The sequence below is a fragment of the Canis aureus genome, chromosome 22 (genome assembly GCF_053574225.1).
Source record: "Canis aureus isolate CA01 chromosome 22, VMU_Caureus_v.1.0, whole genome shotgun sequence".
NCBI classification, from domain to species: domain Eukaryota; kingdom Metazoa; phylum Chordata; class Mammalia; order Carnivora; family Canidae; genus Canis; species Canis aureus.
Genome location: NC_135632.1, coordinates 15,476,900 through 15,501,752, shown reverse-complemented (window position 1 = coordinate 15,501,752; position 24,853 = coordinate 15,476,900). Strand labels below are relative to the sequence as shown.

Genomic DNA, 24,853 nt, shown 5'->3' with positions numbered 1-24,853 from the left:
GATCCCGAGTCTCTGGGATCATGCCCTGGGCCAAAGGTGACGCTAAACCGCTGAGCCACCCAGGCTGCCCTAAAATCTTTAAAAAAAAAAAAAAATGTATAGCAGTAAAAGCCTATATTAGAAAATAAGGGAGGTCTGAAATCAATGATCTGAAAATTTTACATTTAGTAATCAGGTGGACAAAAGTGCAGAGTAAATAGAAGAAAGTGAATAATAAGTGTAAGAGCAGAAGTGAATGAAACAAAAAACCAAGAGTAAACCAACGAAATCAAAAGCTCATTTTTGAAGTGCTCAATAAAATTAATAAAATCTGGCAGAGAGAAAAAAGGTAGATAAAATACACAAACCACCAATAACAGGAATGAGAGAAGAGAAATCACTACAGATTCTACAGATATTAAAAAGATAAGGGTGAGGACACCTGGGTGACTCAGTGGTTAGGCACCTGCCTTGGCCTGGGGTGTGATCCTAGAGTCCCGGGATCAAGTCCCACATCAGGTTCCCTGTGTGGAGCCTGCTTCTCCCTCTGCCTGTGTCTCTGCCTCTCTCTCTTTGTGTGTGTCTCATGAATAAATAAATAAGATCTTTAAAAAAAAACAAAAAAGATAAGGGTGGGACAACCTGGGTGACTCAGTGGTTGAGCATCTGCCTTCAGCTCAGGGCGTGATCTCTGTCTGAGGATCAAGTCCCGCATCCGGGTCCCTGCAAGGAGCCTGCTTCTCCCTCTGCCTATATCTCTGTCTCTCTCTCTCTCTCTCTGTGTCTCTATGAATAAATAAGTAAAATCTTTAATAAAAAAAAAAAAAAAGAGTTGAGAGGCCTGAGTGGAAAAATAGATGTTTAGGAGGCCTAAACATCTAGACAGCATTTTGAGCTATTGGGCTGGATGAAATCATCTAGGAAATGAATGGGAAAAAGAAGGCAGGATACCAGCACTGGGCCTTGGGGCTTCAACTCCCTCCCTAGAGGTCAGGGAACATAGGAAGAACTACAAGGGGACTGAGAAGGAGCATCCAGAGCGGATGGGGGAGGGGTGAGGTTGGTAGGGTTGGGGGGGTTGCGGGATGGTTGTGATGGTAGAAATCGGTAGAAAGTGGAGTCAATAGAAAAGGAAATATTGGGAACAACTTCATGCTAATATGTTTGACAACTTAGATGAAATTGACAAATTACTTCAAAGACACAGTCTACCATCACTAGAAAAGAAATAGATATTTTGGACAATCATATCTATTTATGAAAGCAAATTCATTGTCAAAAATTCCCACAAAGGAAACTCCAGGTGTAGGTGGCTTTCATGGTGATATCCACCAAATATTTAAGGAAGGAAGAACACCTGTTCTACACAACATTTTCCAGAAACTAAAATAGGAATGGGCATTTCATAATTCATTCTATGAAGCCAGCATGGGTCTGACAGCAAAAACAGAGAATTACTTTACAAGAAAACTATAGATTAATATTTCTCATGAACAAAAAAAATATATATATATTACTCATGAACATAGATGCAAAAATTTTAAACAAAATTTTAGCAAATCAAATCCAGCAATGTATTAGAAGGATAATGTATCATGACCAAGTGGAATTCATCCCCTGAATCCAAGACTAGCTTAACATTTAAAAATAATGAGTATAATATACTATATTAACAGAGATAAGAGAAAAATTATTTATCTCAATGGACGGATAAAAAGTATCTGACAGACTCCAACAATACCATTGTTGATAAAACCTCTCAGCAAATTAGAAATAGAAAGGAATATCTTCACCCTGATAAAAGGGACCGAAAAGCTCACAGATAACATCATACTTAATGGTGAAAGACTCAAAGACCCTTTAAAATCATAAACATTCTCAGCACTCTTGTTTAGCATTTTACTAGAAGTTTAAATCAGTGCAGTAAGAAAGAGATAAAAGGCATCCAGTTGGAAAGGAAGAAGAACTCTTTATTCACACATGACATTAAGATTTTCCATAGAAAATCTTAAACGGATCTACCAAAAGCTACTAGAACTAATAAATGAGGTTAGCAAGTTCACAGGATACGAGAGCAATATACAAAAATCAATTGTATTTATATCAACTCTACTATTGATGAACAATTGGACTTTTTAAAAAAGATTTATTTATTTATTTATGATAGAGAGTCTCTCACAGGAGGGAGAAGCAGGCTCCATGCCAGGAGCCTGACGTGGGACTCGATCCCAGGACTCCAGGATTGCGCCCTGGGCCAAAGGCAGGCGCCAAACCGCTGAGCCACCCAGGGATCCCCACAATTGGACATTTTTAAAACAACTCCATTTATAGCAGCATTAAAGATATGGGACCACTGGCGGTAAATTCAACAAAAACTGTGTATAACACCTATACGTTGAAAACAATAAAACATTGTCAGAGAAAGTAAGGAAGACCTAAATAAATATGGTGCACATGTTTCAGAAGACTTCATATTAAGTTCTTCAACCTCCTCAAAATGATCTATACATTTGATGTAATCCCAATAAAATTCCCAGCAAGTGTTTTGTAGAAATTCACAAGCTGATTCTAAAATTTATATGGAAATGGAAAAGATCTAAAACAAAACAATTCTGAAAAAGAAGAACAAAATCAGAGGATTGTGCTACCTAGTATTAAGACTCATTATAGGAATGTGAACTGGTACAGCCACTCTGGAAAACTGTGTGGAGGTTCCTCAAAGAGTTAAAAATAGATCTGCCTTATGACCCCGCAATTGCACTGTTGGGGATTTACCCCAAAGATACAGATGCAGTGAAACGCCGGGACACCTACACCCCAATGTTTATAGCAGCAATGGCCACAATAGCCAGACTGTGGAAGGAGCCTCGGTGTCCATCGAAAGATGAATGGATAAAGAAGATGTGGTTTATGTATACAATGGAATATTACTCAGCCATTAGAAATGACAAATACCCACTATTTGCTTCGATGTGGAGGGACCTGGAGGGTATTGTGTTGAGTGAAATAAGTCAATCGGAAAAGGACAAACATTATATGGTCTCATTCATTTGGGGAATATAAAAATTAGTGAAAGAGAATAAAGGGAAAAGAGAGAAAATGAGTGAAAATATCAGTGAGGGTGACAAAACATGAGAGACACCTAACTCTGGGAAATGAACAAGGGGTAGTGGAAGGGGAAGTGGGTGGGGTGACTGGGTGATGGGCACTGAGGGGGGGCACTTGGCGGGATGAGCATTGGGTGTTATGCTATATGTTGGCAAATTGAACTCCAATAAAAAAAAAAAAAGCTTAGTAACAAAATCAATCAATATAAAAATAAAATAAAATAAATACAACTCATTATAAAGCTATTATATAAGTAAAATCTTGGAAAAAAGAAAGAAAGAAAGAAAGAAAGAAAGAAAGAAAGAAAGAAAGAAAGAAAGAAAGAAAGAAAGAAAGAAAAGAAAGAAGAAAGAAAGAAAGAAAGAAAGAAAGAAAGAAAGAAAGAAAGAAAGAAAGGAAGGAAGGAAGGAAGGAAGGAAGGAAGGAAGGAAGAAAGAACGAGCAGCCTGGGTGGCTCAGCGGTTTAGCACCACCTTCATCCCAGGGTGTGATCTTGGAGACCCCAGATTGAGTCCCACGTCAGGCTCCCTGCATGGAGCCTGCTTCTCCCTCTGCCTGTGTCTCTGCCTTTCTCTCTCTCTGGGTGTCTCTCATGAATAAATAAGTAAAATCTTAAAAAAAAAAAAAAAACAAAACTCCTATAATAAAGACTGTGTGGTACTGCCATAAAGATAGATATACAAAATAATGGAACAGAGTATAGAGGTCACAAATAGACAAACATGTATAAAACAATTGATTTTCAACAAAGGTGCCCAGGCAAATCAATAGGGAAAGGATAATGGTTACACATGATGACAATACAATTGGAAATCATATGCAAATTTCAACCTCCACTCTGACCTCACACTCTCTACAAAAATTAACTTGAAATGGATCATAGACCTAAATGTAAGAGGTAAAACTTCTGAAGAAGTTAGGAGAAAATCCTACTGGCACTGGGTTTGGCAAAGATTTCTTAAAGAGAACACAAAAATCAAGAACTAAGAAGTAAAAAATCAACAAATTAAGCTTCATCAAAATAAAAAAATGTTGCCTTTAAAAAACATTGTTATGAAAATTAAAATGCAAACAATAGGCTTGGAAAAAAAATAGGCTTGGAGAAATTGTTTGCAAAATGTATGTCTGACGAAGACTTGTGTCTAAAATACATAAAGAACAATCATGACCCAATAATAAGACAAACAGCCCAATTAAATAAGTTAAAGGTTGAACAGACACTTCACCAAGGAAAATATACAAATGGCATATAAGTACATGAAAAGATGCTCAACATCTTTAAACACTGGTGAAATGCAAATTTAAACCACAGTGAGATACTACTACAGACCCACCAGAATGGCTAAAATTTCAAGTACTGATCATATGTAGCAAGCGTTGGTAAGAATATGGAGCAGCAGGAATTTTGATATACTGCTGGAGAATGTAAAATGATATAAACACTGTAGAAAACAATTTGGCAGTTTCTTTAAAAGTTAAACATGGGGGCACCTGGCTAGCTCAGTTAGTAGAGCATGGGACTTGTGATCTCAGGGTTGTAAGTTCAAGTTCCATGTTGGGTGCAGAGATTACTTAAAAAAAAAAAAAGTTAAACATATGCCTACCATATGACCCAGCCACACCATATCTAGACAGTTACCTAAAATCAAAGAAAACAAAAAAAAAAAAAAAAAAAGGAAACATGTGCCCACTAATACAAGTACCAATACAAAAAAATGTGTGCCCACTAATACAAGTACCAATACTTGTCCCCAAATGTTTATAGCAGGTTTATTTGTAATAGCCCAAACTGGGAACAATGCAAATGTCCATTGGAAGGTGAATTGATAAACAAATTGTGGTATATCTTTAAAAGGGAATAACATTCAACAAGAAAAAGAATGAATTTTTAATACACACATTAGGACAGCCCTGGTGGCACAGGGGTTTAACGCCGCTGGCAGCCCAGGGCATGATCCTGGAGACCTTGGATCAAGTCCCACGTCAGGCTCTCTGTATGATGCCTGCTTCTCCCTCTGCCTGTGTCTCTGCCTCTCTCTCTGTCTCTATGAATAAATAAATAAAATCTTTTAAAAAAAATACACACATTAGAATGGCTGAATGTCAAAATAATTATGCTAAGTAAGTGAAAAAAGCCAGCAACAAAACAAAAAGCATGCATTCTGTATGGTTTAATTTACGTCAAATTCTAGAAAGCGCAAACTACTCTCTACTGATAGAAAGCAGATGTGTGATTTGGACGATGGCAATGATGGGGAGAACCACAGTGGGCAAATGCGGGGAATATTTAAACAGGGTATGATTAACAAGAGCTGGAAAAGGTAGATGTAGGGATGAGGGAGAGAGGGATGCCTCCCAAGCTCTAGTTTTCACACTAGGGAAAGTGGCTGATGTGTTATTCCCTAGACAGGAAACACCAGGTTGAACATCAGACAAAGTTTTCCCTTTTAACATGGTGGAGTTTGTAGGACACCTGGGTGGCTCAGTGGTTGAGCATCTGCCTTCAGCTCAGGGCGTGATTCCTGAGTCCCGGGATGGAGTCCCACATCAGGCTCCCTGTGAGGAGCCTGCTTCTCCCTCTCTGTGTGTCTCTCATGAATAAATGAATAAAATCTTTAAAAAAAAAAAAAAAAAAACATGGTGGAGTTTGTGGAGATTCAGGTGGAATCACTGAACAAATATTGGATGTTCTTGTCTGTTGCTCAGCAGAGAATCCTGGGCTGGAGGCAAAGAATCTCAGAACCCAAGTCAACTCAGCCAGTGTTAAAAAATATAAGTAACCTGAGTACGTTGAGAGAGAGTATGGGTGACCCCAACTGGCTTTGGAATGCAATTTCCAAAAAAAAAAAAAAAAAAAATCAAACTGAAGATAAACTTTTTCATCTCCTCTCTAAATAATATTGAGATGTCTTGTTTTCTTTTCATCAGTGCTTTAAGACATATCTATGGAGCAAAATAAAACAAAACAAAAAAACAACCCACCTTAGTTCAGTGAAAAGGACCCTGAAATGTTCAGGAAGCCTTGATTCTAGTTCCAGATCTCCCCTTTTGTCACCATGATTTTGGACAAGCTGACTGTTCTTAGTCCCCTGTTCTTTGGGCACAGAATTCTCCATTGGCAATGACTTTCTTTCGGCATTTTTTTTCTTAATTTGAGAGAGAGAGCATGCACTGCGGGGTGGGGGGGTGGTGTGGGGAGGAGCAGAGGAGAAGAGAGAGGGAGAGGTACAGAATTTCCAGCTATGAGCACAGAACCTGACCTGAGGCTCCATCCCACAACCCTAAGATCATGACCCCAAGCTCTGAGCCAAAACCAAGAGTTGGTCAACTGACTGAGCCACCCAGGCACCCCTCTTTTGGCATTTTATTTATTATTTTTAAGATTTTATTTATTTATGTGAGACAGACAGAGAGCAGGAGCAGGGGGCAGGGAGAAAGAGAAGCAGGCTCCCCACTGAGCAGGGAGCCCGATGTGGGACTCGATTCCAGGATCCCAGGATCACGAGCGGAGGACAGACGCTCAACTCACTGAGCCACCCAGGTCCCCCTCTTTTGGCATTTCAAGGCTTTTTCCTAGCTTCCATCTTTTCTGTTTTGGGTCTTCACTGGAAGTCTGGGGTGTTACGTGGTCCCACCTCTCTCAGGAACACGAACCCCATGAGACCATAGAAAGCTTCACCAGGCTCCTTTCTCTTGTCCCCTGATTGGCTTCTAACTGAGAGGGAGGGACTCTTGGTCCATTCATCCATTCATCCTTTTTTTTTTTTTTGACAGAGAGGGAGAGCACAAGCAGGGGGAGGGGGTGACAGAGGGAAAAAGGAAGAAGCAGGCTCCCTGCTGAGCAGTGAGCCAGATGCGGGGCTCCACCCCAGGACCCCAGGATCATGACCTGAGCAGATGCTTAACCAAATGAGCCACCCAGGCGCCCCCATTCATCCAAGTTTTATGAAATATGTGCCAGACACTGGCAGATTAAATAGATTGCCAGAATCTTTGTTGTCCCTTTATGATTTCTAAATGACATTCATATGAGTTCATCTAGTGCTTGTTTGTTTCCTTTTTTTTCTTAGAAACATCTTTCAGTTGAGCTCAGCGTTTAGAAGACAAAAATGAGTATTTAGATCTATGATTCAACAAATTACTTCAGTTCTTTGTGATCTTTTTTGGCGCTAGGTCAGGTTCAGAGCCATCTCTTATTTTTAGTTAACGTGGTTATTTTGTGCTCTGTTCGTCCAGATTTGCCTTTCTAATTAAATTTCACCCAGATAGATGGTCAAATGGATTTGCCCTCCCTAGCTGCTCTCAGGAGGGGAAGGGGTTTATATAATAAGCCTGCGGCAGGGAGAAGGGATTGCAGCGGTAAAATGAATCATGCATACATAAATAATAGAGAACAGACCACCCTGAAGCTGAGAGGCTCTCACTGCATTTTTTTTTTAAATATGCAAGTGTTAGGGAGAGTACAACACTTTTGCAAGAACCTCTGAAATGACCTTTAGCCTTTTGTAAGATATTTATCTCCTGAGGCCCGGTGTTGTCAGCAGCGAGGTAGAAGCTTGCATCGGACAATCTCCTCTCTCGGTGGCCTAGTTTGATATTCTGTGCTAGAGTCATCGACAGAAATAAATTATGGATATTTTTTATTTCCGTGTTTATTTTTGCATCCTGTGTATTTTTCCAAGTTTCTACGGTGAACGGGCAGTCCTTTAATCATCAGAGAACTGAAACCTATGATAAATGGAATTTAAACATAATATTTGTAACCTAGATACAGTGGTGGGCACAAGGGAAGTATTTTGTATGGATGTATAATTCTGTTGGAAGGCAGGATTGCAGGCAGCAGACCTTTGGAACTTAGGACCCGGTGTAAATAAACCACCCACCCCCTCCTCTGGTATTGTTATCTTATCTCAGCTTCTGTCCTAGACTACTTGCCTTCCCCTGTAGTTAAGTTCCCTTAAGGGTGAGGTAGTAGCCCACTGTTTTTCTAAGGCTTCAGTGCAAGACAAAGGCGGCTGGACAAATATTTGTTCAATTTTTGCTTAATGAATTGAAACTGAACTAAAGATGGGCACCTGCTCCTGGCTGCTCTTGGTCTGGGCAGGGATTGCTTGTGTGAAATGGCAGCAAATGTCAGCAGAATATTCATTCAGCAAATGGCAGCTGCCTAGCAGAATATTCATAACTTGGGGGAGCCTGAGACTGTTTTTATAAGATGGATGGGTTCAGCTTTCACTGAATTTGGATAGTTTCCCTGTGGGCCAAGACGTATGGGGAAAGGACAAAGGAACAGACTGGGAAAAAAAGGGGGGGGGGACCAAAGTTGTGAACCGATGGCATCACACATTTTCATCTCTACTCTGTTTTACACTCTTCACTGGGCATCACTTGCTCCTCTATCAGATAAATAACGACAGTTATTTATCAGTTCCTATTCTGTGGGAACCAACGTGCCAGGCACTGTGCTATGGGTTTGTAGTACTCAGGACTTTTTGCTTGCAAGTGACAGAAAATCTAATTCTAACTTGTTGGGGGGATGTGGGGGATTTATTAGACAATGTAATTGAAAAAATCCAGGTCCTGGTTTCAGGCATGACAGAAAGCTGCCTCTCAATTCTGCTTCCCTCTCTGTCAGCTACAATCTCTGGTACAGCTTCCCCAGGTGCTGGCCAGATGACCACTGGCTGCTTTAAGCCGATGACATCCTGTCCCCTCAGCAACCACAAAGGAAAGAGGTTGAATGGGAATAATGGTCTTGAGATTATTTCCTCATATATTTTTTTCCCATAGGAATCTTTTCTTTTTCTTTCTTTACAGCCCTTCTTCCATAAAGCTCAGCCATGAGGTGTTGCTGTCCTAGAAGCAGGGCAGCATGGGTACCACTCAGAACTAAAGTCCACAGGCAGGAAGAAGGGGATACCTCCTCCAGAATGGAAGGTGGCATGGAAGTCCTCAGGGAATGGGCAATGTGAGGAAAGAGACTGGAGGTGATGAGTCTAAGGAGAACATGATGCCCAAGTTCCCTGAGGGGCCTGAGGCCACCTCTGTGCCAAGTCTTGATCTAGGAAGAGGTATGGTATGACAACAGAAATCCTAGGGTGCCTGGGTGGCTGGCTCAGTGGTTGAGCATCTGCCTTTGGCTCAGGTCATGATCCTGGGTCTTGGGATTGAGTCCCGCAGCAGGCTCCCTGCCTATGTCTCTGCCTCTCTCTGTCTCCCATTATTAAATGAATAAAACCTTTAAAAAAAAAAACAAAAAGAAAGAAAGAAAAGAAAAAGAAATCCCAGCAGGTTAAGGAGAAAGATGAAAGCAGAGAGATCCTGTGCCTACTTCCTCTTTGGAACTCTGCCCCAGAATGCCATATGCCAAAGTGAAGTGGTGGTGCATCATATTTCACGGAAATGGCTCCCGATCACCATCAGGATCTGTCACCTTTGCCCCCCTGTGGCGGAGAAGGGATCCAGGAGCACCCACATATTCCCTGTGGGGGACAAGAAGGCAGCTGAGAGACGGAGAGGAAACCAACCTACCTCGAGGTCACGGTGGCTGGGAGAACAGGAGGGACAGGTGGCCCACTCCTGCTGATGAGAGCCAGGCCCAAGGCCTGGTGGGATGGTTGACAAAGAGAAGCTCTTTCTCTGCTGGACTTGTTGCTGTGAGGTTGTGAGCCTGGATCTGCTGGGGTCCCATGCAGAAGGAAGCAAAGCTGAGAGATGGCGACTCTCTGGATTCTTCAGTGTCTAGAACTAAATCCAGACCTGAGGCAGCAGTGCCTGGGCTTTTCATTTACATAAGCCAACCAATTCTTTTTGTCTATTTGTTTAAGGAAGTGGGAATTGCACTGTCTGTCATTCACAGCAGAATGTGCTCTTAATCCATGTGAGTGGAGGGAGACAAGCGCCAGCAAAGGAGCGGGGTCGGGAATCAGTGTGAGGACAGTCAGCAGGAGGGGTGCTGGGTGGGATGGGTAGACTGAGAACCAGGTGAGTCGGGGGTGATGCTCCAGGCTCAGCGAAAAGATTTTTCTCATGAGAGATACGTGGCCCTGGCTTCATGAATGGAAGGGGTTGTGTGCCAGTCGGGGCAGGAAGGAGTCAGGATGGCAGGGGTGTCACAGGAATGAGGTGAGAAGGGTAGGCTAGCCGAGTGTGGAAGCAAACACCCAGTGGACCGTGAGCCTTCAGGGGGAGGAAGGCATCCTGGATGGGCTGGGGAGTGATGACACCACATGGGATAGATGGGGTTGGGAGTGGGAGCAGAAGGCTCTGGTGTGGGAAATTCTGAGCAGTTCTAAACAGAAAAGCAGAGAACGGGCAGAGACATGGATAGAATATCTGGGTGTGCTACAGTGTAGGAGCCATCAGTACACGGGGGAAGGGAGAGGCCAAACGAGGAGCTCCCCCAGAAAGGGCTTCTTGAAAGGGAAGAGGAGTGAAACACTCACAGTGTGTTTTGTTCAAGGCCAGCTGTGCTAGGACACGGGGGTCACAGGCACCAAAAGCCCGACAGGCATAGTTGGTGAGATCATCTCCCACAGAGAAAACACGTTGGTTCTTCCCACCAGCTGGAATCCAGCACTGGACAGAAATGAGCCAGCCGGGCTGGATCTCGTCGGGGTCAACCACACGCCTCGCGGGCGTCCCCGTTACGCGGCTCTGCTTCCAGCGCGGGGGGCACCGCGGCGGCCCGGCCCGGGCAGGGGGCAGGGGCGAGGCCGGGGCTTGGCGGCCGCGACTGCCCCGGGCGCCTGCAGGTCTACGGTTGGCACACGCGGCCGGATGTGGTCGGTGCCGGAAGGGAGACGGGAGGAAGGCGGGGGGGGGGGGGGGGGGGGCAGGAGTCGTGAGGGTTCGGGTGCACGGTCGGGGTCCCCCGGCGGCCGGGGCCTCCGGCACGCGCGCATCCCGGCCGCCGAGGACGCGGGGCGCAGGCCGGCCCGTGCGCGCGCGCAGCCCCCGAGGCCAAGTGCGGCTGCGGGAGGCGCGCGCTGCCCACGCGCCCGGGATGCCCGTGACCCGGCCTCGGCCCCCCCGCGCTCCGCGGGCCGGCTCGGGCTCCCGGGGCAGCGTCCTCTCCGCAAACCCTCCCGCGCCCTCCTCCGGGCGGGTCCGCCCCGCATCGCCGCCTCCGGGGCGGAGCTCGAGGGCGCCCGGCGGGGCGCGGGGCGCGGGGCGCGGGGCGGCGCGGGGCCGGCAGGGGGCGCTGCGGCTTGCCGGGCGGTCGGGGCGCGCCGCCCTCGCCTCCCCCCGCACCGGGCCGAGCGGGCGGCGGGCGCGCAGCGGCGGAGCGGGGCCCGGAGCCGGGCCGGGGCCATGGAGGAAGGTGAGTGGGAGGCGGAGGCTCGCGGCGGGCAGGCGGGGGTGATCGAGCCCCGGGGGGTCCCGCGGACGCGCGGAGCCCGGGGCGCGCGGGCAGGGTCTCCGGTGGGAGAGTAGCGCGGGGGGCGGGGCGGGCTCCGAACCCCGCAGCCGCGTCCCCCCCTGCACTCCCGCTCCCGCCGCAAACCCCAGCGCCCGACTCGCGCCTTCTCGCCCAGGCCCCCCCCGCCCCGCCGACTCCGCGCAGCCCCGCGTCTCCGAGCCTCTGCACCCCCGTCACCATCGCGACGACCCGGGAGCCCTCGCCCCCCCCCCCGGCGGCTCCAGCCCCCGCCCCGCCCCGCCCGCCCCGCCGGCCCCGCGCGCTCCTGCGCCTCCTTCCAGCCCGAGCTCCCGCTCCCGGGATCCCCGACCCGCGGCCTCCAGGTGAGAGGGCGGCGGCCTCCTGGCGGCCTCTGGGGGGCGGCCCCGCCGCCCGCGCCCCGCGCCGCAGGGAGTAGGGAGTCCGGGGACCCCGCGCGGGCTGCGGTGCCGGGTGCCGGGGGGGGGGACCCCGCGGGGCTCAGCCCCCCCCCCCCCCCGCGGCGTTGCTTCTGCTCGTCGGTCGCGGTCTCCTCTTTGTCACACGCACAGACACGGAGTTGGCCTCGAGCAGGTGGCTCTCCTTGTGGCAGCAGCGGTCTTTCAGGTTGTACCTGTGGCTGCTTAGAGGACGAGCGGTGCGGGCGGTCGCGGAGCCATGTTTCCCGCGTCGCTGCGCTGCTCGCGGCCCCTCCCCGCGGCGGCCGGGCCTTCCTGGGCACGCGAGGGGGCTTTCTCCGCAGGCTTTCAAAAAGTGGAATCGGGGGATGTGCGGGCTTCGATCGGCACGCGTGGGGAGGCGTGGGGTGGACGGCCGGCGGGGCCCGGAAGGGCTTCGCAACTTGGGGACATTGGTCGCTTTTTGCAGAGCTTTTTGCACCCCCCCCCCCCGGGTGAACCCGAGTGCAGAGCCGACCCTGCCCGGCCCAGCCTTGTAAACGTGACCTGACTGCAAACGGGGAGCTGGGCAGCTGCTCCTCCTCGGAGGTGCTGGTGCTCGGTGGACATCTGTGGGAAGCGAGGTTAAAGCAGATGGTTTGAGAAGCCTCGGGTTCCCCAGAGGGAGGTGGAGATGTATGGGTCGCGGCCTGAAAGCCAGCGCCTGAATCTGCCCCGGCCCTTCTGGCTTCCATTAAGTCTTGGCTTAAATTAATTGCCTGTTTCAGAGAAAGGACGCGTGGGGGATTCTTGGCTTCCAGGATTAACTCCTGGCCAGCCCGCCCTGCTGATGCCCCGGAGGCTGCTGCGGTGGGGCACCCGGGCCGGGATGGGCCCCTTGGCCTCTCGCAGCCCAGCACTCGGAGCGTCTGTGAAGCTGCAGGATCAGTGACTTTTTTGTTCCTATTGATTAGCCCGAATAGGAATCGGCTCAGTATTCTTTCAGCGTTGAAGAGTGAATTAATAAGTCATTAGCCCAAGGTCGTCCGGGGGCACAGTGGGCTCCCTCTGAGTGCCCAGAGACTGCTGCGGGCATCTGCTCTGTCCTCATGGTACTGCTGGGTGGTGAGTTGTTGACTGCCCGCTGCCCCACTGGCCAGGAGTGCCTTCAGGCTGGAGCCGTCTCTGTCAGCACCCAGCCTGGCACCCTTTAAGTGATAAGTACTAGTGTTGAGGGAAAAAATGGATCCCCCTCTTGAATCTAGTCCAAGTCCATGACTTACATTTTTTTCCATTGTGCTGCTCTGTTTTCAAAACATTATCCTTGAATTGATCGATTGTTTTTAAAGTACGGAATGTCACTGGAGACAAACTCTCTTTTTTATTTTTATTTTTATTTATTTATTTATTTATTTTGAGAGAGAGAGAGGAAGGGAGAGAAACTCATTTTCATGCCTATTTGGGGCAGAGAGCTCAGTTAATGGGTCAGGCTCTGGTAGGTGTGTCTCTAACCTCGTTGGGAACTCCATGAAGGAAATGAATTGTCCTTATCCTAGAATTGGGGTGAGGAAGTGGGGGGCACTCTGGTGACCTAAGGCTGTTTGCTGAGTGAATGAGGCCTGCAGAGCTTGACCTATAAGACCCTCTGAGCTGTGGCCTAAGCCACACCCCCTCAAGGCATCCCTCATCCCTGTCTGTGATGGGAGGAAGCACTCAGGGAGACCAGGTGTCACTTGCAGAGCCCTGCCAGTTGCTTCAGATTGCACCATCCTCAGTCCAGTGGTTGCTGTCCACTCCAGAGAACTTTCCCATGGAGAACTGAGAGTACCACTTCTCATTGCTGGCAATATGGTTTGCAGCTCTGGGGGTTTGGGGGGGAGGGGAGATGCTGGTGTTCTATGATGACGTTTCTGTATGTCAGAGGTGGTTGTGACCCACTGACACATTGAGCAAAGTCCAGCTTTTCAGCCTCTGTCAAAGGCCAGCCCAGGGGAGTGCAACCAGAGGCTGACGGAGTGGGAGTGCCTCATGCCATCTATTGTTGGGAATCCAGGAAGGGCTGGCGTTCAGAGTGTTCCTTGGATGTGAGAACCTGTACTGCCCACAGGTTTGGGGTTGTCAAGGGCTTATCTTTCTTACCCAGACTGTCTCTGTCTCTGGGTCTGGCTCTTACCCAGAATTCCCACTGCTGGTGAAAATCTGTTTTCTAGAAGAGGCTTAATTAATGCCTGCAGTTTGTGAGTGAGACAGAGAGGGAGAGGGTGAAGAGGGTGGTGGTGCCTGCTATCCCAAGGTGGGTAGGGAAAAGGATGGGAGGCTATCAAGGGTCCTGGAAAAACAGAAGGGTCAAGGCTTTTGGTTGGTGGATAAGGACAGGTGCGCACATTCTGGTAGACGAGTGACCATCAGGAGCAGAGTCACTGAGATGGGAAGAATAGCCGCCACAGTAATCTGAAATATGGTTTGCTGGGCCCACTGTTCTGGTTTCTAGAAGGCGCTGGCCTTAGCAAAGTGGGAGAGCCCAGGTTTTGAAGGGAGGGTTGTGCCCCTTTGGAAATGGCTTGAGTGGTGTTGGTCTGGGGTTTGGCTCTGGGGAGTCACCTCATACCTGAGATGCTGAGTGGGGAGCAGAGAGGAGTGGAAAAGGATAAACAGCTGGCAGGGTCTGTGCACCCTTATATGGGGGGTGAAGAAGAGGTGACAGCTGCCTTCTGATAGGATGGTGCCTTTTGACAGAAGCAGCCTTCCAGGGTCCTTTCTTGAACTTGCTGGGTAGCCTGACAGATGGATTAAGGCCTGCTGAAGACCCTCAGCCTTGCAGATCCTGCCAGGCAGCCACGAGGAGGCACCTGTGGACCAGGAATGACTCACAGAGTGCCCTGAGTTCAGAAGGCAGGAGGGTCAGGATTATCTAACTGAGCCACAGACTCCAGCCTGCTCACCTCCACCCCCAGAACCGGGAGGCTGCTCTGAGCATTATTGGGCCTTGGCTGGGGAGACTCCTGGCTTTTGGAAAGGAATGGTTCAGTCGGTAATGAAGAGAGGAGCATGGAGGGAAGAGACATGATTAAAAAGATAAAATGATTGAAAAATGAACTTGGAGGAGCCTGGTGGAGTCATTCCTGCATCCAGGAGGCAGCCTTTCCCACATGCTCTTGGCTGGCTCATCCATGTACGCTCCCTCCTCCACCCTGTGCCCGGTCTCTTCCTCCTGCACGACACACAGCACTGGAACTGCCTCTGTGCTGGGGTGGAAAGAGAATTTGGGGAACTCAAATAACAGTAGGAACTTAAAAATTCTATTTGCCCAGTCACTTCCCCAACTTATACATTCATGTTTGCATGTTAGGGGGCATCCTTGGTCATGTGCTTACCACTCTGTGCCTCTGTGTATAACTGACTTCCTTAGAGAGAGCCGGAATCAAGAGCGTGGAAACCAGAGCTTTAAAAAACAAACTAAAAAAAATAAAATAAAATAAATAAAATTAAAAAAAAATAAACTAAGATGAGCATTATTGCACCTGGTTTTGACACCCCCCCACACACACTCCCTTCCTCTCTGCTCATTTGTGGTTAGAGTCATAATTTACACCGAATTTACAAATAGTTTGAATACTATCCATCCTACCCCTCAATTAGAAGGAGACATGTGTCTTTCCAACTAGCAAAACCACAATTTACTTTCCTAGACCTCCCTCATTCTTGGATCCAATACCAAACATTAGGCCTTCAGAGATACAGCCGTATCATTTTGAGCTTTTAAATTATAAAAGAAAATGAAGCTCTTGCTTGCTAATTTTGTCATCTAATATAGGAAAATCTGAAGTTAGAATAAAGCATTTACCGCCTTGTTAACTCTTTTATGCTTCTCAAATGAAAGAAGCAGTTGGATTAAGGTGGAGGAATGTTATTATAGTAGAGATGTCTGGAAGCTCAAAAATAATAATGGAGGGACACCATCTTATAAAAATAAGTTACTGACTTTTAAACTTCGTTATTAAAATGTGCAGAGAGGGATCCCTGGGTGGCGCAGCGGTTTAGCACCTGCCTTTGGCCCAGGGCGTGATCCTGGAGACCCGGGATCGAATCCCACATCGGGCTCCCGGTGCATGGAGCCTGCTCCCCCCTCTGCCTGTGTCTCTGCCTCTCTTTGTGTGACTATCATAAAAAATAATAATAATAATAATAAAATAAAATAAAATAAAATGTGCAGAGATATAAATAGGAACCTCCATAGAAGTATAGACAAGTATGGAATTCTGGTGAGTATAGAAATTTTAATCAGTCATTTTGTTAAAATATACTAATGTGATGAAACATTATGCTTATGCAGTACCTTACCATATAAATGGGCGACTGAGTCCATGATCTCCTTCAATCCTTCCAGCAAGTCTGTGGTCTTAGAGATGGGAACAGGGGACCACCGAGAGTTTCAGAGGCTCAACTTTTGAGCAGGGAAATACTATGTAAACCTAGATATTCCTGCTGCAGTTGCTTGATAACCAAATGTGGCTACATAGTTATTTGAAAATTATAGGTAGTCTCCTGCTTAGGGGGTAAAAGTAGGCTTTCTTTAAAATGTTCTACAGGTCAAAGAGACAAAAACAATGTATGATTAGCACCACCAGAAACTTCCTGGAAGGATTTCTCAGGGTTTGTGGATTTCAGAGGTTCTCTCTAGTGATGACTTCCTAATACTGGAGTACCTGAGTCTGTATATTCACACTAGTGCAGGAGTGGAGAGTGTAGACTCTTCACTCTGAAGCCAGGCTAGCTTTGAATCCTGGATCTGCCATTACTGGCTCTGTACACTTGGGCAAGTTATTTAAGCTCTCTGTGCCTCGGTTTCTTCATTTGTAAAATTGAGACGATGATGATGAAAATTGAGAGGCTAGTGTTGTAAGGCTGAAGTGAGATATCTTGATGAGGACTTAGAACGGTGCTTAGCACACGGTCGGCTTTAAAAATATTCGTTGTTGTTACAATTCCTTAAAAATCTGTTTATGGTGCCAGCCAGCTGCACTGAGTTGATGGATATAGGAGAATGGACAAGACACACCTAGTTTCTGTCCCCCTGGAACAGAGGACACTATATTCAAGTTCACAGTGAAGGACATGAAGGGTAGTACAGGCATTTCCCAGGCATTCACCTGGCTCTTGGCCACGTACTGTGGTCATGAGAGCCTAGGGCAGGCCTATAAAGGGTTGACTATGGCAGGTGGGGGAGCTGATGATCTTCAGCAGGTACACACTGGTGTAACTTGGCCTTGCCAGCTGTTCAAGGTAGGCACGCAGTTGATTGGCCTATGTCTGACACATGCTGGTTGTTAATCTTTTCACTATAACTCTTGGCCTCAGGTTGGTAGTGGGAAGTGTGATAAGAGACCATAAACTCAGTATTTACTCACCTGATTTGCCAGCACTGTTCTTGGTCCTGGTGGACAGCCTACTGCCTTGGCCATGGCTCTGGACTAGTCTTTCAGCAGCCCTAGAAGCCTGCAATACCATGAGGGACCTGGTTCTGAGTGAGGAATGGCACAGCTGTTCCTCAGGGTGGGTAGGGGACTTGCCAGAGGCAGGCGGCCAGACGATTATGCTTCTCCTGTCTGCCATAGCCAGAACCGTGAAGATCTCTGGGAAACTGTGTTGATAGGCTTGTTTTTTGTTGTTGTTGTTGCTTAAGTTTTTATTTATTTGAGAGAGAGAGAGAGAGAGAACAAGAGCACGGAAGAAGGGGGAGGGGCAGAAGGGGAGAGAGAGGCAGAAGCAGACTCCCTACTGAGCATAGAGCCTGATATGGGGCTTGATCCCAGGACCCTGAGATCATGACCTGAGCTGAAGTCAGATGCTTAACCAGCTGAGCCACCCAGGTGCCCCAGTAGGCTTTGGGTTTAATAACTGGTTCTGGAGAAGAGAGGTCCCTCACTTGCTCTGTGTGTCTTACAAAGAAACTCCCACTGGAAGCCTGCCCGACTAGCCCCAGCCATCAGGGCCTGGCAAGGTGCTCTAGCCGTGGGCCGTGGATTAGAGAGCCTGGGATTGCCGCCTAAGGAACGTGAGCCCCTCTGCCTGGTGCGAGTGTGATTGGTACACCCTTGGCTCTGCACTGGAGCTCTTATGTGAATAAGTTGGCAGTCAGACTGGAAACCTGACAGCTCTCTTAATGAGGAGCCTGCTTATTTTTATTCATTTTTAAACTACTGGAATTTGAAGTAAATGAGGTTTTGTCATGTTATTATTTTTTTAATACTTGCCCCATGCTTGGAAAATAAAAACAGAGCAAATAATGTCATTCATTTTTGAAAACCATTTGTTTGTATGTTGGCAGAACTGAGTTAAACAGAGTGCTCTGACTTTTCTGGTCTTGGTAGCCTCTTGATTTCCCAGATGGGGTCATCTTTTGTCGCCAATTTGTCTGTCTCCATCACAATTCCTAATGGAAACGCAGACCCAGAAATCAGAGCCTGGACATTTATGGTTGAAGGTCATGGCATAGACAGTTGATTTTATTTTGGCTCTTGTCTTCGAGGTGAAAAATGACCATGTCTTTTTCGAGAAAGAAGGTGTATTTGAGGAGATGACTAACATTCAGCAGGCAGGAGGATGTCGGCAAGGCTGCCTGGTTCATCTAATTTACAGCATTTCTGTGTTAGTGGCATATGATCTTTTATTTCCTCCTCTGTTGCATCTTGCTCTAAGGACTGCTTATTTGGGCAGCCTGGGTGGCTCAGCGGTTTAGTACCACCTTCAGCCCAGGGTGTGATCCTGGAGACCCGGGATCGAGTCCCACGTCGGGCTCCCTGCATGGAGCCTGCTTCTCCTTTTGCCTGTATTTCTGCCTCTCTCTCTCTCTCTCTCATGAATAAATAAATAAAATCTTAAAAAAAAAAAAAAGACTGCTGATTATCTTAGAACAGCTGCATTAATTGATGCAACATATAGTAACAACTCCACATACAGTAAATAATTGCAGTTGGCCTGGTTGAGCATAGTGTGTTCTTCTTACTTGCTTTTTAGCTTGGGGAGTGTTTTCTCTGTGTGCTGAATGCCAGAAAGGGAGTTGGGAACTCGTTGCCCCAATGCCCGCCTGCCACTCAACACTCACACTCCCCTGGGACACTGTGTGCCCTGACGGCATCTGCTCCCACTGTGTGCGGGTTGTCTGCTTGTGGACCTGTCTCCCCAGCTTGCTAGGGAGCTCCTGGAGGCCAGGGGCCACATCCAGCCTGTCTCTGACTCTTCCGCCCTTAGCACAGGGACTGGCATGAAATAGGCCTCAGTAAAGGCTGGGTGAATGAATGAATGGGTGGTTGCAAAGCAATCAGGTTTGCTTTTGACTGCAAGTAACAGAAATCCCTGCTTTAGTGGCTAAAGCAAATAATGGCTTATTTTTCTCCTATAACATGATGTCCAAAGGTAGGTGGTTGCTAGTTTTAGTTTCAACAGCTGTCTGTCTGGACCGATGCTTCCATTGTTTTCTTGGCCTGTCCTTCACAGTGGCAAGATGATTGTGGCAGAAAGCAGGTACCAACAGCATCAATACCTTTTATCAGGAAAGCAGACATTTTCCCCAAAACCTCTAGCAGACTTCCCCTGACTGTTCATGTGTCATATGACCACTCTCAGTTTAAAGGGTCATGTGAGTGTTTAGCAGGGCACATTGCTGCCAAGAATAGTTAGGTGGGCGCACTGCTAAACAAACAACCCAGATATGCTTAAAGACCCAAATAAGGTAGTGTCTACTTTTTGGTCACACAAAATCCAAAATGGCGATTCCTAATCTGTGGGGAATACACCTCCAAGAGGTGATTAAGGGACCCAGACTCTTAAGACTGCCATGCTTGTTTTACATCAATCAGAAGAGGAAGGAGCATGGAGGATGGTGTGTGGGAGAATTTTGGGGCCAGGCTTGGAGGTGGTGACTTAATTCCACTGACATTCCACTGGTGGGGGCTCAGACACACGGCCACACCTCCTGCAAGAGAGGCTGGAGCACGTGATCCGGTGCCTAGGAGGAAGAGGAGTTGGGTTTCATAATTAGCCAGCAATCTCTGCCACACCGCGCCCCCCATCAGAATTCTCTTAGCAAGGAAGAAGGAATGAATAATGAGGGACAACTCGGGGTGTCTGTCTTACAAGGAAATATTGTGTTAAGAAGGCTCTGGCCTTGTCTTAAATCCTGGATTATCTGTCTTAAATCCCTGCTTCTTTTCCTACCTTTGGGGACTAGGCCGGCAGGACAGTAGCAGGTCCTTATGATCCCTGTTTCTTGACCCAGGACACATTCTTAACAGCTTTATGGGAATGAGTCATCACTGATCCCCCTCAGCCATTGAAGATTACCCCAGGAGAAACGACCTTCGGCACCCCTAGGCCAGAGGAGCTCCAAGCCCATGACCACTCCTTGCCTGTGAGCCTTTAAGTGCCTCCACTCATCTAGCCTTCCAAAGTTTTCCTTCCCCTTCAGCCTGCACCCAGCCCACATCCGGAAAGGAGAGGATGCAGCAAAGAGTGACCTCTGCCTCCCACTTCAATGATTTGAGAAATATTTCCCCAACCACTTCCTGCTATTTTTTTCTCAGTAAGCATTGACAATGATCCATTGATCTGCTGGGTTTTAGTGTTCTTGTTCAGTTTGTTGTAGGCTTCAATGACAGGTGCTTCCCCATCCACAGCATCTTTCTTGATGCCCTCCCTCCCTCTATCCCTCCCATTCTTCCTACACACCCCTACGGAGCACCTGCTGGTACTCAGCCCTGCATCCATCTAGTGCGGGGCGGGGGGGGGGGGGTGGGGGGGGTGGGGGGGTGGGGGGGGTGTCGGGGGGGGGGGGTTGTTAGCTAAGGAAGGAAGCTGACCCAAGCCTGTGCATTGATGAGTCTTATGGGAAGGCTATGGTTGCCCCATGTTGGGAGGGCCTCACCTAGCATTGGGGTCAGGGAAAGCTTCCAGGAGGAGCTGGCTTTTGAGCTGCATTTAAGGATGAGCATGAGTTGGGGCACTGGTGACTCAGTGGTTGAGCATCTATCTGCCTTTGGCTTTGGTGGTGATCCCGGGGTCCTGGGATCAAGTCCCGCATTGGGCTCCCTGTGGGGAGCCTGCTTCTCCCTCTGCCTATTGTCTCTGCCTCTCTGTGTCTCTCATGAATAAAATAAAATCTTTTTTTTTTTTTTTTTTAAAGATGAGCAGGAGTTAACCAGGTCAAGAAGGCACCTGGACCAAGAGAGTGAAAGGGATTCAGACATTGAGTTATGAGAGGGGTCGTGTGGGGTTTCAGGAGGAATGGTGCGTAAGTCCAGTGTGCCAGTCCTGGGGTGGGGTAGCGTGGACATTCACTCATTTAACACAGTGGTAAACAAAGCAGATAGGGCCCTATCATCCCCACGAGTCTGGGCTGTAAAGGGGAATGAAACTACAGGAGAGGGGGGGCAGGAATCGGAGGAAGGCTTGGCTGCTGACCCAGCCTCTGCCCTGAAGGGTTTGCTGTTGGAGATCCAGTAGGATATGGGCCTGTTACTTGTGCCATCACCTCTCCTGCCCTGTCCCTGTTTCCGATTCTTGTCTGGTTCTTTGCCCGCATTACTCAAGCTATAAAAATAGAGGCTGGCACCAGAACACCAGCCTGGAGTCGGTGAGGAAAGTTGAAACTGTCATTACATATCAAGCTATGTGGCAGCTAGATTTTTGTTGAAGGACTTTCTTGGAGCCCCAAGGATGAGATTCTAAAGTTGGTTTACAATTTTTTTCCCTCTCCTTTCAACTCATACCAATACTCCTGGCCACTTGGCTCAGAATTTGGCCCGACTGTGCCTATTCCCCACCCCGTGAGCACATTGAAATCCACTAAGTGAGATTTGGCCTTGCCACCGGCTGGCCTCTCGGGAGAGGCTGGGTCACCTCTCTGGGCCCCTTTCATGCTGCCACACAGTCGTTGAGGGTCTTAGCATCCAGGCGAGAAGGATGAAAGCGCTGCCTGAGAAGGGACCTGCTCTCACAGCCCACAGGTTTGCTCAAGTCCCCCAGGAAATGAGGGCTGTGCCAGGTTTAGCAGAGCAGTCCGCTGCCATCATGGGGAAGAATAGCCCCAGGGTGGTTTCCTTCTTTCTCCTTACCCAGTCCTGTGTATTAAGGTGGAATTGACGGTGCTGGGGGGTAGGGTGCAGAGAGGAACCTTCATGCTAGTCTGAGCTCAGGGCTGAATGTATGGCACTTTGTTTCCAGGTAAGGAAATTTCTATCCATAGAAGGAAACTTAGACCAGTTCCTTGTTGTTTAGCAGGTGCCTTCTCGGTGCTAAGGGCTGTAGGAAATGTGCATAATGACAAAATAAGAAAAGGAGGATCCTTACAACCTGTGATAAGTTTTGTAATAAGAAACAGATTTGTTGGTCCTTGTTTCTGGCACAGACCCCCTAGAACCTCTGGAATTTCCTGTGATGGGACCAATAAAGATGTCTTTTGTTATGTTAATGAAGTGAAGCTTTTGAAAGCCCCCAGGTAACCTAAGGATGGGGGCTGGTTGCCATGAGAACCATCCAAGCGTTTAGAAGGTTAGAACTCTCAGTCGCGGCCCCAGACCTCCAGGGAGGGGAGAGGGGTTGGAGGTTGAATCAGTTGTCAATGGCCCAAGGATTTCAAGTCATGCTTCTGTAATGAAGCCTCCGTAGAAACACAAAAAGGATGGGTTCTAAGAGTTTCCAAGGCAAACACGTGGTGATGCGGGAGACTGGCACCCTGGGAGAAGACATGAAAGCTATGTGACCTTTCCCACACACATGCCTTGCCCCTTGCACCTCTTCCATCTGGCTATTCCTGAGTTCCAACCTTTTGTAATAAACTGGTGATCTAGTAAGTAAAATGTTTTTCTGAGTTCTGTGGGCCGCCCTAGCAAATTAATTGAACAAAGAGAAGGTTGTTGGAACCTCCAGTTTGCCAGTTGGTCAGAAGCACAAGTGACCATCTGGATTTGCAGTTGGCCTCTGAAGTGCTGAGGATGTGGTCAGTCTTGTGGGGCCGAGGCCTTCATCTGTGGGATTTGATGTTATCCCCAGTTAGGTAGGGTCAGAATTGAGTTGAACTGTAGGTCACCCAGCCTGTGTCAAAGAACTCCTTGGTGATGGGGGTAGGGGGTTGATCCCATACACACATTGGAATTAGATACAGAATTCTTAATACTCTAAATGCTTTTCAGGGAGTACCTAATCCCTTCCACAGCCCCATGAAATGGGTAATTTTACATTCCACTAGAATATAAGCTCCATGAGGGAAGAATTTTGGACTGATTTGGTTACTACTTATCCCCAGCTTCTAGAACTCTGCTTGGCATATAGCAGATAGTTGTTTGGGAAATATTTGTTGAATAAATCATCGAATCACCACTCACAGGTGAGGAAACCAGCTCAGCGGGATTAAGTAACCCGCCTGGAGTGCCGCAGCTGGTAAGTGGTGGAATGAAAGGCCTTGATCTCAGTTCCAGGGAAGCACCGTGAGCTGTGACTTGGGATCCTAGCCCCATTGTCCTTGAAATGTGGGTGACTTCCAGGATAGCACTGGAGGAAGGCCCGTAGCCTGTCTGGCTGATAGTCTGACCAAATGCAGCACAATCTTGGCAAAAGCCAGCATTTGGATAGCGTTGAGCCGCAGGCCCCCAGATGCCAAGGCCCAGAGAATTGTCTGCCTTCCTGGCTGCGGGTGCCCTGCTATAAACTTGAGTGGGATGGATATGCAGTAGTGTATCCATCAGCGGCTCGGGAGTGATGTTTCCGTATTGCTGCCTGTCACGCATGTGTTCAGGAACCTTCTGTGGCTCCCTCATCCTCCACCCTGTTCACTGGTGAGTGACTGAGTAAAGCCTGTCATCTGTCAACAGTGGAGGGAGGGGTATCCTCTGCCTTTGCACCGCTGTGTACATTTTTTATCCTTTCTGAAATGCCAGCCACCATCCAGCATGCCCACTGGTGTCCCCCCTGCCCTTGTAGCTGGAACAGTTTCTACCTCTTCCTTGAAGCCCCCTCAGACCAGCTAGTACACGGCCCCTCCTCCATCTGTCTGTGCAGTGCATTTCCTAAGGGCGTTCCCAGAGCCCTGGCTTCTGCACCTTCTGCACCTTCCTTTTGCCCATTGGGGGTACCCGGCCCCTCCCAGTAAACTCTGATTTTATCTTTCTTACACATCAGGTTTCACGTTGCATTAGTTTTGAAAGGAGATGCTCTTTCAAAACCACTGGTCTCTTTATCACTTATCATGTACCCAAGAAGTCTTGTGACTTCTTGCTTAACTGCGTGGTTTAAGAAATAATTTAAATAAGTTTTACAGCTTTCTTTTTTTTTTTTCTTTCTAATTTTAAAAGTAACAAATGTTTGCTTCAGAAAGTTTGGAAAATACAGAAAACTATAAATTAGAAAAGTCTTCCAGGATCCCACTACCTACTTAAAGAGTTGTAAACCTGTCTTCCACTCTTCTGTTTGTTTGTTTTTTCTTCTGTTTGTTTCAAAGAAAAGTAAGATTACTTGTAATCCCACCGATAACCACTCATAACATTGAGTCAACTTTCTCTTTCCAGCGTTTCTTTAAAAATTGTCACTTTTATTGATTTAAAAAAATAACAATAGGTTCAAAATTCTAAAGAGTGTAACAGTAAAAAGTCCCACTCCCAACCCTGTTTCAAACCACTGAGTCCAGCTTTGTATATCTTCCTTATAATGTAATTGAGCTCAAGCTGTATAGGCTGTATCATAGCTTGCTGTTTTGACTTAAGAACATAACAATTTATGTTGTTAGTACTAATATTTTTTTATTATTTGTTTTTTTGTTTTTAGTTAGTTTTTTTTTTGTTTTTTTGTTTTTTGTTTTTTGTTTTTTTATGAGAGAGAATGAGCACCGGCAGGGTCAGGGGGCTGCACAGAGGGAGAAGGAGAAGCAGACTCCCTCTGAGCAGGGAGCCCAATGCAGGACTTAATTCCAGCATCCTGGAATCATGACCTGAGCCGA

General features: G+C 47.5%; 1 protein-coding gene and 1 long non-coding RNA gene across 17 annotated transcripts in view; one reads left to right on the top strand and one right to left on the bottom strand.

The window, feature by feature from the left end:
* LOC144293800 (uncharacterized) overlaps positions 1-10,862 on the bottom strand; it is a 31,378-nt gene extending 20,516 nt beyond the window's left edge. For 5 of the 12 annotated variants that reach the window (XR_013361107.1, XR_013361112.1, XR_013361114.1 and 2 more), the window contains exon 1: positions 9,619-10,522. This is a non-coding gene — a long non-coding RNA (uncharacterized LOC144293800). The other 7 variants (XR_013361111.1, XR_013361119.1, XR_013361110.1 and 4 more) reach the window with 6 other exon arrangements.
* Positions 10,863-11,322: 460 nt separating this feature from the next.
* The window catches only part of PXYLP1 (2-phosphoxylose phosphatase 1), a 72,389-nt gene continuing 58,858 nt past the window's right edge, over positions 11,323-24,853 (top strand). Inside the window, exon 1 of one of the 5 annotated variants that reach the window (XM_077864921.1) lies at positions 11,323-11,410. The gene's annotated coding sequence lies outside the window, so the exon portion shown is untranslated. Of the gene's footprint in view, positions 11,411-11,773; positions 11,833-24,853 lie in introns of those variants that run through there. The other 4 variants (XM_077864929.1, XM_077864925.1, XM_077864922.1 and 1 more) reach the window with 4 other exon arrangements.